The sequence below is a fragment of the Pseudorca crassidens genome, chromosome 15 (genome assembly GCF_039906515.1).
Source record: "Pseudorca crassidens isolate mPseCra1 chromosome 15, mPseCra1.hap1, whole genome shotgun sequence".
Classification (NCBI taxonomy): Eukaryota; Metazoa; Chordata; class Mammalia; order Artiodactyla; family Delphinidae; genus Pseudorca; species Pseudorca crassidens.
In genome coordinates, this window is record NC_090310.1 from 15568251 (window position 1) to 15581312 (window position 13062).

Sequence of the window (13062 nt, forward strand, 5' to 3'; positions counted from 1 at the left end):
TGAACCCAATTTTCCATAACAGTGATTCTCAGTGGGGCCTGAGCATTCAGAAAAGCATAGGGCAGATTTGATTGTCATAATTTCTGAGGCCGCTACAGGCATGCAGTTAGCAGGGCCGAGGGACGGTGGTCATCCTGTAATTCACCAGGCAGTGTCCACAGCAAAGGTCATGCCCAGAACGCCAGTGGACTCCTGTAGGCTGACCTGGTGGCCTGGGAGGTGTTTGGGCCTGGAAATACTGCCCGACTGGATCATGCCTACCCAGCTGATCAGATCTAACCTCTTGGGAAGTTTGAAAGCCAGACCCAGAAAAAGTGAACTGAAACAGCAGGGGCCATAAGAGCCCATATCAGGAGTCTGGTGGGGTCACTGTGCTGGGAGTGAATGTGCCACTTCTAAGGAACAAGGACGTTCCAGGGACCCCATGACTTCCGTGGGTCTCAAAGGGCATGACCAATGTCCCAGGTGTCTGTGAGGCTCCACCATAAATGCTCAGCAGCTACATGGGATACATAAGCCTATGAAAACTCCTACACATTTTTTTCTTTTACTGAAAGTTACTGAATAGGCATAGAGTGGCATTTTAAATATTTTCAAACTACTTCCTCTATTAATGAATATTCTATATACCCTTCCTTATTTTGTTGAAATGTTTTAGGATTCATTCTTTCTGTGGGTTATTTTGGGATAGGTAGCATGCCCTCTGAGAGGGATATTCTTCTATGGAATGTTTGTTGCCTTTTTAATTTTTGCAGCTCCAGGTCCCAAGGTCATAACAAGGAATGATTTGAAATTTGTATGAACTGGATCTGAAATCCTCAGAGTTGCCTATAAGTTGAACAGAAAGAAGTAAATTCACATATTTAAGTGTTTGGATAAGTAGACTTTGTGACTGGGGAAGTATTATACCCCTGAACAACATCTAGCTAAATATTTTGTTCAATATATAATTTTTGTTAATTAAAATAATTAATGTTATAGGCTCAGAGAGGGAAAGCAATTGGCTCAGAGTCACACAGCAAGTTAGTGCAAAGCTAGAACTACAACTTTGGTTCCTTATCTTGAAGCTCAGTGCTCTTTCCATTCGTTCTCTCCCCATGACTGTTGACTCACAAAGCTATGGGCAAGGAGGAAGTTTGGCTTAAGAGTGAAGCTGGGGGAATTCCCTGGCAATCCAGTAGTTAGGACTCTGCACTTTCAGTGCCGAGGGCCTGGGTTCAATCTCTGGTCCGGGAACTAAGAACCACGCAAGGCACGCAATGTGGCCGAAAATAAATATCAGATAAAATTTTAAAAAGAGTGAAGCTGAAAAGAAAAGGAAGATGAAGTATAGGTCATAGCAGGAAGGCAAACATCTTAATGCTTTTTTTGTTGTTGTATCAGTATTCTATTGTTGTAGCAAATTACCACACATTTGGTGGCTTAAAATAACATAGATTTATTATCTTACAGTGTTGGAGGTCAGAAGTCCAACATGGGTCTCACTGGGCTAAAATCAAGGGGTAGGGAGCGCTGTGTTCCTTCCAAGGCTCTAGAGGAGGATCCGTTTCCTCACCTTTTCCTGCTTCCGGAGGAACTCCATAGTCCTTGGCTTGTGGTCCCCTTCCCCCTTCTTCAGAGCAGCAATGTTGCATCTCTCTGACCATTCTTCCACAGTTACGTCTCCCTCTGACCATAACCAGAAAAGGTTTTCTAATTTAAAGGACTCGTATGATTACACTGGCCACCTGGATTATCCCGGATAATGTCCCTGTCTCAAGGACTTCAGTTTAATCACATCTGCAGAGTCCCTTCTGCCATGTAAAGTAACAGATTCAGAGGTTCTGGGGATTAGAATGTGGACATTTTAGGACATTAGACAAAGGCCATTATTCTCCCTATCACAGTTATGAAATATCATGCATAGACATTCATAGAGAAATAGCTTAACATGATATTATAGGACAAAATACCCTCATAACCACCACCCAGAACCAGAAATAAACATTGCCAGAATCTTGGCAAGAACTCTTCCCTCAATCTTGTTGTTTTGGTTGCATTTGCCTGAAAATTTTTGTCCGTTTATCTGAAACATTTTTGTCACTTTATGTGTTTCCTATAAATTGCTTATAGCTAGATTTTAAAGTCATTTAGTTTCTGCCTTATAATAGGTTAATCAGTCTGTTCATATTTATTGTAATAAACAATATACTTTTTTCTTTCTACCTTATTTTACATTTACTATTTATTTTTCATTAATGTTTTCCTGTTTGCGTTTTTTTTTAACTTTTGTTGACTTGGTCAAGTTTCTATTTATTGCCGTCCACCCTCCCCTTTATTAAGCTGCTAGTGTTTATCTTTTCTTTCCTAGCAATCACAATTATTCTTAAATTGTTGTATCAGTACATGGTAATAATCCTACTCCTTCACCAAAATGTTTTACTTGCCCATTCCCACACAATCTCCTGAAAGATGATACCTTTAGAATGCTGTTAACTTCCCCACTCTCCCTACTCCTGGAGTTTTACTAAGATAGTTTACAGGGGTTTTTTTTTGTTCTACTCTATTATTAGGTTTTCCATTAAAGTTCATGACTTCTGCAAAAGAATCCTTACTTAATACCTAAAGCACAAATTCCCAGTCTCTATCTCCTACCATTTAAACCGAACTATATATATAGCAAGATTTGTTGCTCACCTCTGCTACCCCATCTCTTCCTCTTGCATTATCATGAGCTCTCAATCAGTATTGAGAGAGTTTCTTGAGCACTCCCCTCAGATAGGCATGCACATGATCCATGCACTGAATCCTGTAGGCTAGCAGATGTCTTTCTTTTGCCCTGGTTGAGAAGTGACGCGATGACTTGCTTTGATTTTGGGGTTACATTCCTTTTCTCTTAGCAGTCTGTATTCTGCTGTCTCCTAGCTCATAGGATTGCAGATGAGTGGTCTTAAACTAGTCTGATTCTTGCTCCTTCATAAGTAACCTAGTCTTTCTATCTGGAAGCTTGCAAATTGTAGTGGTTGTTGTTGTTTTCTACCTCTGGAATTTAGGAATTTCATCAGGATATGTCTAGATGCTTATCTTCATTCATGTCAGTCTTTTAATCTTCAGACTCAAATTTCCCTCTCCACCTGTTACTTTTCTCTCCTTTGGGGACTCCTATTATTTGTGTGTTAAGTCTTCTGGATCTGTCCTTCAAATTTACATTTAATGGTATGATTTCTTTTCCCTTGTATTTTTGATGTGTTGTAAGATTTCTTCCAGTATCTTTGAGTCTCTCATTACTGACTGTGCCAATTACCAAGTATGTCTATTTTAATGATAAATTCAGGCATTGAAGAAATAACCACAGAATGGGTCTATGGGCCACCTAGGCCCACTGAATTGGCCTGGAGTTAAGATTCCATCTATCACCTGGCTGCTGTAAGCATCTACTTTGACTGGTGGATCACAGTGGCATTTTGGGTCCCTAGGAATGTGTCCATTAGAGCCAATGTCTAATAACCCATGAAGGGTCTGGATAGTTCCTTTTACCCAGTGCACACCGTAGTAAAACGGCCACAGGTCCCTTTGGGGAAGGCTTAGGGAAACACTTATGATGAATACTTGCAGCAATGGTACAAGGTCCTTCCTCAAGGAGACTTAGCATCACCCTCAGTTAAGCGACTCTAGGTCTATGATTGACTTGGGTCTGCGAACTAGTGACAGGCTATGATTCTCCACTGTGACAACTCAAATCAGAATTTTGGCTACCAGGCCTAGGGTTTCTCCTGTAGATCAAGCAGAAGAGAAACACTTCCAGAATGGTGGAGTGAGGACCTCTGAAAATTCACTCCTTCATAAAAACAAGAAGAACTCTGGCTAAAATGGTCAAAATAAGCTTTTTCAGAACTCTGAAAATTAACCAAAGCCTAGCTACAACCCAAGGAGCATTTACTCCAGAAAAACAGCTGTGCCCTAGTGAGAACAGTGAACTTTGTGCAGTTTTAACTTGCCTTAGTCCCATTCTCCTCTTCACAGGTTCACAGAAACCTTGAAAACTAAAAGCCTCACAACTAAAGGAATTGTGAAAACCCGTGCTTAGTAGCCACAGGAGGGGGAACAGGTTTGAATCTCCATAACAGCTCCATTCCCAGAGAAGTATCTCTGTTTGGTAGCTCTCTGAAAAGCTCTATTCTCAGAGTTTGTCTTTATGTGACCCGACTCAGAACTCTCCCTGTGCTACAGCCATATCCCTAGGGATAGGTTGAAACATCCCTAGTTTAAAACAATCAGTGGCCATTGTTTAATATCACAGCAGCCTGAGATGGTGATACCAGTTTTGGGGTAACGAGAGGCTGGACCTCAATCCCTGGTTGGGGAACTAAGATCCCGCAAACTGTGCAGCACGGCCAAAAACTAAAAACTTAAAAAAAAAAAGAGGCTAGCGACTTCCCTGGTGGCACAGTGGTTAAGGCTCTGCGTTCCCAATGCAGGGGTCCCAGGTTCCATTCCTGGTCAGGGAACTAGATCCCACGTGCATGCTGCAGCTAAGAGTTTGTGTGCCACAACTAAGGAGCCCACATGCCGCAACTCCCTAAGGAGCCTACCTACTGCAACTAAGACCCGGCGCAACCAACTAAATAAATAAATATTAAAAAAAAAAAAAAAAAAAGAGGCTGGACCAAAAAAAACACAAAAAAACTTAAAAGGAAAAACTAGGGAATGAAATATCCATAGAGGGCTTTGAAAAGCCCTGACACATTCCTGGGAATCCCTATAAGGTCACAAGCATGAGTAGGGCTGTATGCACTCAGGAAAGACCTGAGAAGACCCTAAGCTTTTACCTCTAGCTGACCTTGATGCTCTGTGCAAGCAGGAAGTGGAAGTTAAAGCAGTGTTGTGCACACACACACACACACACAGAGCCCCTCAGAAAAGGCTAGGAAATTTATTGGTTGAATGCATTAGAGGAAATCTCTGTCCAATCATTAGCTGACCACTAAGCAAGCTAATCGAGCACAGACTTCAGTGGCCATGCGCAAAGAATGAAGTCTTTACAGAATTCATCTAGGAAAGTTCGTAAACAGCAGCAACAACAACAACAAAGCCTGAGGAGGGGTGGAATCAGATTTTTGGAGTTGCCACCTTATAATATTTAAGATGTCACTGTCAATAAAAAAAATTATGAGACATGCAAAGAAACAGGAAAGTATGGCCCATACAAAGGAAAAAAAGGAGTCAAAAGAAACTGTCCCTGAGGAAGTTATCAGACAAAGTCTTTAAATCAGATATTATAAATATATTCAAAGAACTAAAGGAAACCACGCCTAAAGAATCAAAAGGAAGTGTGGGAATGATGTCTCACCAAACAGAGACTATTAATAAGCATATAGAAAGATTAAATTTATATTAAAAATGTGCATGTATGTATGTGTATACACATGCATACATATATATATATATATATCTCAAATAGAAATTCTGGAGCTCAACAGTACAAAAGTACAATTGAAAGATTCACTAACAGGGCTCAATAGAGGATTTGACTTGGCAGAAGAAAGAATCAACACACTTGAAGACAGGTCAATTGCGATTACCCAGTCTGAGGAATAGAAAGAAAAAAGAATGAAGAAAAAGGAATGGAGCCCCCAGACACCTGTGGGATACCATCAGATGTACTAATATACATATAATGAGAGTCCCAGATGGAGAGAAGAGAAAGGGGCAGAAAGAGTATTTGGGGACTTCCCTGGTGGTGCAGTGGTTAAGAATTTGCCTGCCAATGCAGGGGACATGGGTTCGAGCCCTGCCCCAGGGAGATCCCATCTGCCACGGAACAACTAAGCCTGCACACCACAACTACTGAGCCTGCGCTCAGAGCCCACAAGCCACAACAACTGAAGCTTGTGCGCTCTAGGGCCCGTGTGCTGCAACTCCTGAGCCCACGTGCTGCAACTGCTGAAGTCCTCGCACCTAGAGCCCATGCTCTGCAATGAGAAGCTACCACAATGAGAAGCCCACGCACCACAACTACGAGTAGCCCCTGCTCACTGCAACTAGAGAAAGCCCACATGCAGCAACCAAGACCCAAACGCAGCCAAAAAAAAAAAGTATTTGAAGAAATAATTTCCCTGAATTTGATATTTTAAAAAATCAATCGGGGCTTCCCTGGTGGTGCAGTGGTTAAGAATCCACCTGCCAACCCAGGGGACGCAGGTTCCAGCCCTGGTTGGGAAGATCCCACATGCCACAGAGCAACTAAGCCTGTGCACCACAACTGCTGAGCCTGCGCTCTACAGCCCACAAGCCACAACTACTGAGCTCACATGACATAACTACTGAAGCCTGCACATCTAGAGCCCATGCTCCGCAACAAGAGAAGCCACTGCAATGAGAAGCCCGCGTACTGCAACAAGGAGTAGCCCCCGCTCGCCACAACTAGAGAAAACCCGTGCACAGCAACAAAGGCCCAACACAGCCAAAAATAAATAAATTAAATAAATAAATTAAAAAATTAATCTACACAGCCAAGAAGCTCAAAGTAGGATACACTGAGAGATTCACATCTAGACATATCATAATCAAACTGTTGAAAGAGAGAATACTGAAAGCAGCAAGAGAAAAAACGAATCATCATGTACAAGGGATCTTCCATAAGATCAACAGCTAACTTCTTATCAGAAACTATGGAGGCCAGAAGACAGTGAGATAACATATGCAAAGTGCTGAAAGAACAAAACTGTCAACCAAGAAATCTATACCCAGCAAAACAATCCTTCAAAAAAATAAAGGAGAAATTAAGACATTCCCAGATAAACAAAAATGGAGAGAATTTGTTCCTAGCAGACCTACCTTACAAGAAATTCAGAGGGACTCCTTCAGGCTGAAATGAAAGGACTAGACAGTAACTCAAATCCACATGAGGAAATAAAGAACATCAATAACGGAAACTATATAAGTATATAGAAAAGACAGTATAAATATATTTTGTTTATAATTTTTATATTTTATAGACAACTGCAAACATTGTAAAACAATATACCCCAATAAAATTTAAAAAATAATAATTAAAAAAAAGACAACTGCAAAAAGCAATAATTGTAAAACTGTGTTTATGGGCTTATAATAAATAAAGATGTAACATGTATGACAATAATAGCACAAAGGGGACTTCCCTAGTGGTGCAGTGGTTAAGAATCCGCTTGCCAATGCAGGCTTCATGGATTTGACCCCTGGTCCGGGAAGATCCCTCATGCTGCAGAGCAACTAAGCCCGTTCATCACAACTACTGAGCCTGCGCTCTAGAGCCCGCGAGCCAGAACTACAGAGGCCTGCGAGCCACAACTACAGAAGCCCACGCACTGAGAGCCCATGCTCCGCAACAAGAGAAGTCACCGCAATGAGAAGCCCATGTACCACAACGAAGAGTAACCCCTGCTCACCGCAACTAGAGAAAGCCCACACTCAGCAATGAAGACCCAAAGCAGCCAAAGATAAATAAGTAAATAAATAAATAAATTTAAAAATAAAAATAATAGCACAAAGGAGGAGTGAGAGAAGGGAGCTATATAGGAGCAAGTTTTTATATACTACTGAAATTAAGTTGGCATTAACATGAACTAGATTGTTTTTTTAAAAATAAATTTATTTTATTTATTTATTTTTGGCTGCATTGGGTCTTCGTTGCTGCATGCGGGCTTTCTCTAGTTGCAGTGAATGGGGACTACTCTTCATTGTGGCACGCAGTCTTCTCATTGCGGTGGCTTCTCTTGTTGCAGAGCGCGGGCTCTAGGCACATGGGCTTCAGTAGTTGTGGCACATGGGCTCAATAGTTGTGGCTTGCAGGCTCTAGAGCACAGGCTCAGTAGTTGTAGTGTGTGGGCTTAGTTGCTCTGCGGCATGTGGGATCCTCCCAGACCAGGGCTCAAACCTGTGTCCCCTACATTGGCAGGCGGATTCTTAACCACTGCACCACCAGAGAAGCCCAACTAGTTTGTTTTAAGTAGAGATGTTAATTGTAATTCCCAGGGAAACCACTAAAAAAGTAACTCAAAAGAACAGAATAAAACAACAAGGGAATTAAAATGGAATACTAGAAAATATTTAACACAAAAAGAAAGTGGTAGTGGAGAAACATAGGAACAAAAAAGAAAAGAATTATAAATAACAAATAGCCAAATGACAGATATAAATCCTATCTATTAGCAATTGCATTAAATGTAAATGGACTAAACATTGCAGTCAAAAGATAGAGATTGGCAGAATAGATTTTAAAAACCCAACGTGATCCAACTATATGCTGTCTTTATAATCAATGACATCAATAGGTTGAAAGTAAAAGGATAAAAAACGATATGCTATGCAAAAGCAACTATAAGAGATGTGGAGTGGCTATACTAATTACCAGACAAAACAGAATTTAAAACAAAACTTGTTACTAGAGGCAAAAGACATTTTATAATGATAAAAAGGTTGATCCCTCAGGAAGACATAATAATTATAAACATATAAGTACCTAAAAACAGAACCCCAAAATACATGAAACAAAACCTGACATAATTGAGGGGAAAAATAGACAATTCAACAATAATAGTTGGAGACTTTAATACTGTACTTTCAATAATGGATGAAGTAACTAGATAGAAGGTCAAGAAGGAAACAAATCCAACAATAGTGGAGTAGGTTTCCCATTTATTTCATTGCTAGGGACAGTGAACAAATACCATTGCCAAAGATCTCTGCTAGCCAAGAAATCAGATTGCCTGGTGGTCCCTGCTGCCCTTTACAGTTAATGTGTCCACCTTATCTGGATCCCATGATACCCACCGATAGCAGGGAGTCCAAATAAATGGTGATACCCCCTACAGTCATACCAGGCCTACAAAGAAGAATAACCAGAGAGCTTTTCAAGCATGGAGATGCTCCCTTCAGTGTTTTAGCAAAGGAATTGTCTGTGGGTCCTCTCACTGAATACAGCTGACAGGTTACACATGATAAATCAGTCTATCACCCAAGCCTTTGGATTCTCTCTTCTATGTGATGCCAGGAGAACTCTAGTATCTCAACTTCACTACATTTCAGTCAGCTAACCAAATAACTTCTCAGTGCCAACTTCAGGTGTGTGAGCTAGCACATTAAATCTGGGATCTTTAGTAAATACACCCATATAAATGAATGTGGCCCTATCTAGTGTTATATTCTACCCTCATTGGTCTAACACCCTTAGAATCCATTCTCACACACTCCTTAGGTTTCTGCCAACATATTAGCAATGTATTGCTATTCTTTCGATGTGTAAGCTGTTTCTTCCTGGATCATGGTGTGTACCTGTCTTCCTGAAATGTGTTGAGACTTGACCCTTGTTAAAGGCTTAGAGGCAACAGGGTAGTTGTGAATTTTGAGTGGAATGAGCACCCCCTTTCAAGGCATTTGCCCCAGGTGAGGTTTTCACAGGGTTTTCAGACAGAGAACAGCTAGTCTCATCAGACACAGAAGTGCAAGCTACTTCCACCGGCAAAGGAGACTCAGAATGACTTGGGAGTTCACTATTGTCTGCTTCATCTGATTCCAACCAGTGCACCCTTCCGAATTTCTGGACCTTATTCTTTCCTGATTGATACCCTAGTTTTCCCATGACAGATTTGATAAGAGTGTGAATTCAACTGTCCTTATAAATCATCAACTTACACAATTAAATTTTGTGTTTGACTTTTAGCAATATCAGCCCTGGGTCTACATAATTAAAAGATAGTTTTAGGACTGTCATGTAAGTATCCTGGTTCTCAGATTGTGACTTGTGCTGGAAGTGAAGAGACCCGACTTTGTCATTTTCTCTCTGTAATCACCCAAGTGCACTGCAAAGAATCCATCCTACACCACAGGTCTGAGTCATGACTACTGCTGTAGGAGTCAAGGGCAGCAGCCAGTTGGGCTCCCAAGGCATGAGCTTCAGTTGGCATCTCATCACAGTCAACCACAGGCAACAGTTTGATTAACTGTGATGCCACTGCATACCGTGGATTGCTAGCATCCCATTTCCCATTGGTTAGGAGCTCAGCACTGTGCTCAAACTCAAGGGTATGACCATATCATTGCAAAATCCCATCTTTGTGAGTCTTTCTCCTGGGACCATCCCAGTACCAATTATTATATCAATCAAGGTCTAACCAGGAGAGAGAAGCCACAATGGGAAAGTTTAACATAAGCAATTATTAACAGGGGATTGGAATAATAGGGAATTGGCTAATTAGAGCTAAAGACAATTCTAAAGAATACAGAAACAGAGGTGTTAAGATCAGCTACTCTCTCTAGGACTGAGATAGAGAGCCCAAGGAAGAGTCCTCTCCCACCAGGCTGAGATCCAGACTTCACTTGAAAGGGCATGGCAGAGAAGTTGCTGACTGCCTCACCAATGGGACTTCCTGGAAATTTGCCCTCTGGGGTGTCATGCATGAAATTTCATGTCATGCATGAAATTTGCCCTCATGGGGTTCCAGCACTGCTGGAACCAAGATTGTAGGAAGTGTTCTGTACAGGAACCCAGTGCTGGAGAGAGCTTTGCCAGTACAGGGATCAAGCACTGTATAAAGTCATACCATTGTGCAGTCAAGAGCCAGATGTATAATCAGGGAGAGCCCAGTGCTGGAGAAAGCCACACCAAGAATCAAGCACTGTTGTCGTTAGAGAAGGTGCACTCGGTGAGAGCAGAGTGCTGGAGGAAACCAGACTGCTGCCAAAGTCAAGCGCTGGAGAAAACCAGACTGCTGCCAAAGTCCAGTGCTGGAGGAAGCTTGCTCTGCCGAAGATCAGTGCTAGAGGAAGCCTCGTGAGGTGCAAAAGAAGTCTGAAGCGTCAAGAGTCCACTCACTGCAAAGTCAGCTTGTGGTCTGGGGTCTGTGGTGACCACGTCGGGGTAGAGAGGGTGCGGCAAGGTGGTTGCAAGTTGGGGGCTGCGAGCTCCTCAAAGGACTCCTCACTCTCACACACATCTAAGGCAGGGAACCACTGGATGTGCCCCTGCAAAACTGTGCAGCAAGCGCAAGAAAAAAACCAAACCTCAACGGGATCAGAGCCAGGAAAAGCATCCCCTTCCTCTTTCAATGTCCCTCTAGCGCCCTCTACTGACAAAGCTTAACTGCCAGGAGAAACGCATAAATAGTCCAGTCCAGTATCTCAGAGCAGATACTAGAGCCTGAATTTGGAGCTGAGAGGCAATAAATTGAAAACTGTCTTAGTGGCAGAATCCCCACATAGGGTCTCTGACCCACAGACTGGGGACCAATATGGCAAGGAGGGCTAAGTGAAAGTCCCACTTCCTACAAAGACAGCAAACCAGTAAAAATACCACATCCCTGGGAGAAGTGCAGAGATTCATGCCAAAGAATTGAAAGAAGCAGGGGTAGTGGGACCTATCACATACCCATTTAACCCGCCAGTCTCTCCTGTGCAGGAGTCAGATGGAAAATGATGGTGGACCTTCATGAACTTAATCAGGTGACACTTCCAATTGCAGCTGCTGTCCCAAATTTAGTACCTTTCCCCTGGTATTTGGTATGCAGCTATCAACTTGGTTTTTCTTCCATACCAGTATGCAAGGTTCACCAGAGCGGTTTCCTTTTTAGCTGGCAAGGCCACTGTGTAACTTCAGGTGGCCTCAGGGCTCTGTCAGTTCCGCTCTGCCCTAATAGAGTCTGCAAAGATCTTAATCATTAACATCCCACAAAACACCACAGTGGTCCACTATATTGACAACATTACTGGATCTGATGAGCAGCAAGTAACAAGTACTTTAATTGCCCTAATAAGACATATGAAAACTAGAAAGTGGGAGATAAGCCCCACTAAAGATTCAGTGAAGTTTCTGGAGATGCAGTGGCCTAGAGTATGAAAAGGTATCTCCTCCAAGGTGAAAGACAAGTTGCTCCTCATACAACCTACTCCCCCTAAAAGAGGCCCAGTGCTTGGTAGGCCTACTTGGATTTTGGAGGCAGTGTACCTCATCGATAGAGTCACCTGGGAGGTGCCAGTTTTGAGTAGGGACAAGAGCAAGAGGAGGCTCTGTGACATGTTCAGGCTGCATTACAGCTGCCCTATCTCTTGGTATTTATGATCCCCCAGAGCCAGCGATACTCCAGCAAGCACCAAAAGCAGAATCAAAGCACAGACTCATAGGACTTTTGATAAGTGTAGGCTCTTTTCTATAGATAACTCTTCTGCTTTTCAGCAAGAGTCTCTGGCTTGCTATTGGGACTTGGTAGGAACCGACCACCTAACAAGGTAACATCAGGTGACCATGCAACCTGAGCTTCTCATTATGAATGGGGTGTTGTCTGACCAACCCAACCACGAGGTTGGGTGTGCACAGCAGCAATCTATCATAACTTGATATAAGAGATCAGGCTTGGAAAGGTCCAGAAGGTGCGAGCCATTTACAGGACCAGGTGGCTCCTGTTGCATGGTCTTCTCTCCCTCAATCACTGGCTATGACCTTCTGGGGTGTCCCTTACACCCAGCTGACTGATGAAGACTCAAGCCTGTTTACAGATGGGTCTGGCTGATAGGCCGTTATGACCTGACAGTGGACAGCTACAGCCCCCGCCCCCCAGCTGGGTGAACCTGGAGGACAGTGGTGAAGAAAAGTCCTCACAGTGGACAGGACGTTGAGCAGTGCGTTTTGGCTGTTGACTATGTCCGGCATGAGAAATGGCCAGAAGTACGGACCTATGCTAATTCATGTGTCAGATAGGATTTCCTTCCTTTTCAAGGCTGAATAATATTCCATTGCATGTATATACCACATTTTGTTTATCCATTCATCTGTTGTTTCTGTCCCTTGACTATTGTGAATAATGCTGCTATAAACATGGGTGTTCAAATATTTTTTTTGAGACTCTGCTTTCAATTCTTTTGGATATATACCCAGTAGCAGTGGAATTGCTGGATCTTTTTTGAGGGCCCACCATACTATTTTCCATAGCAGCTGCACCATTTTACATTTCCACCAACAGTGAACAAGGGTTTCAATTTCTCCACATCCTCACCAACATTTATTTTCTGTTTGTTTTTTTTAATAGTAGCCATCCTAATGAGTGTGAGGTG

At 42.5% G+C, this 13062-nt stretch overlaps 1 protein-coding gene across 3 annotated transcripts in view; it reads left to right on the top strand.

The window, feature by feature from the left end:
- Window positions 1–13062, top strand: part of BCL7C (BAF chromatin remodeling complex subunit BCL7C) — a 49428-nt gene that overhangs the window by 17460 nt on the left and 18906 nt on the right. The window lies entirely within an intron of this gene.